Source organism: Sinocyclocheilus anshuiensis, unplaced genomic scaffold, assembly GCF_001515605.1.
Source record: "Sinocyclocheilus anshuiensis isolate Anshui unplaced genomic scaffold, SAMN03320099.WGS_v1.1 scaffold1227, whole genome shotgun sequence".
Taxonomy (NCBI): Eukaryota; Metazoa; Chordata; class Actinopteri; order Cypriniformes; family Cyprinidae; genus Sinocyclocheilus; species Sinocyclocheilus anshuiensis.
Window position 1 is genome coordinate 11299 of NW_015536524.1, and position 1908 is coordinate 13206.

The window sequence follows — 1908 nt, forward strand, 5'->3', positions numbered from 1 at the left end:
GATATAGCGATCATGACCATCAGATGAAGCCAGGAAGCGACCACATCACAGAAACGCATGAGCGTGAAGCCATCTTTAAAAAGACGCCCGTCGCTCGTGAAGCTCTTTTAGAAATTGCTCTTTTTTTAAGGAAATTACTCTTTTAGAGAGCGCTGAAGCGCCCAGGGGAGGTCGCGGCGAGACCGCAGAATGGAAGCTGCAGACCGGCGAGGTTTCTAGCAGCCTGGATGGCAACCCCCGCTGACACGCCGTGACACCAACGCCAGCTGTTTTTCCCAAACACTTGAGGAGATTCGTCCTGTAGAAGGCTCGGCTCCAAAGCGAAAAGCTGATGTGCGTTTGCACGCGCTCTCCTTTTATACCCGCGCTGCGGGGCACGCCAACTGTCATTGGCTTGTTTAGTTAACACTCAAAGGTGATTGGGCTCTCGGGCGAGATCCCAATTCGTCAGTCACGACTGACGTAACGTTGAACATGACTGACTGAAAGGGAAATTTATTTAGTTAGAAGGATTCCAAAAAAAAAACTTAAACTTTGAGAAGTATTTGTTGTCCTTTGAAGCATTCACGCTAACATCCACTCGTGATCATTGACTAATGACGTTCAATCCATAACTTTATCTCAAAATCTCTCTCTCTTATTTCTCTAATACGACTGTTAGTTATATTTGTTCTAATTCTATTCTTCTTTTCTCTCAGGATCGTGTAATCGGTGAATCGGGAGCAGATTCAGCAGCCATTCTCCCTCTGGCAAAGAACATTATCTTCCCGTCTCTCCTAGCACCGCCCATTAAGGTGGGGCTAAACTTCTGTTCGTCTAATTGAGTCAATATTCACTTGTTTAATTAACCATTCTAAATGAGTATTATTTTTGAACTTTATGCATTTTCTTATTTTCTTTTCAAAAACACTCAACTTCACAGATATATATACAGTATATATATATATATATATATATAAAACATCTATGTATTCATGAATGCTATTAACACTTCCTTTTTTCTCTTGTTTTTCCAGCTTCAACAAGACTTCTAGTAGCCTGGGTTACATATGGCCATCACATAAACATTTTTTAAATCCTTAGGCTGGGGACATAATTACAAAATAATTAAAAGTTCTCTCCTGAACTGCACCTTCACTTCCATTTTCCTTTTCAGTCCAGGGGTGGTTTCTAAACCCTTTTTAGGTGGGCTTCAACACAATGTGATTATTTGTCTGCTAAATTACTACTGTAACATTACAATAGATAATAATGATGTCCTTTAGCATCAGTGTTGGGCTTGTTACTCCAAAAATGTAATTTATTACTCGTTACTAGTTACTCCATTCAAAAGTAATATTATTACTTTACTTATTACTATCTGGCAACATTAATTAGTTACACTACTAGTTACATTACTTTTCGGCCCGATACCGATACCAGTATCGGTGCATCCCTAATATATACTGTATATATAAACAACAGAGCAGCGGGCCAAATCGGTTGCCAGGCCACCGGGAATTCTCCCAGTTCTCCCGATGGCCAGTCCGCGCCTGGCTCAGTCCACCCACCTCAGTCGTGAATGAAGTGCTGCATACATTTTGGAGTCTGTCTCTGCTTATTTGCAGTGCAAGGGTAAATAAAAAAACAGGTACTTTGAATCAGTGTTAATTTCGTTGACAAATCATTTTCATCATAATTGTCGTCAATTACATTTTTTCCACCGACGACAACGAGACGATAACGAACTAAAACTCTTTTTGAATGACAAAAACTATGACGTAAATCTATTGACATTTTCGTCAACGAATAAAAACGAGACGAAAATGTTAGGGAGGGACGATTTGGGAAGAGATTCATTCAGAATGAATCTGTTGCGTGGTTCGGAGGTTAGATGCGTATATGAACCGGCGGGACATAAGCTAACAT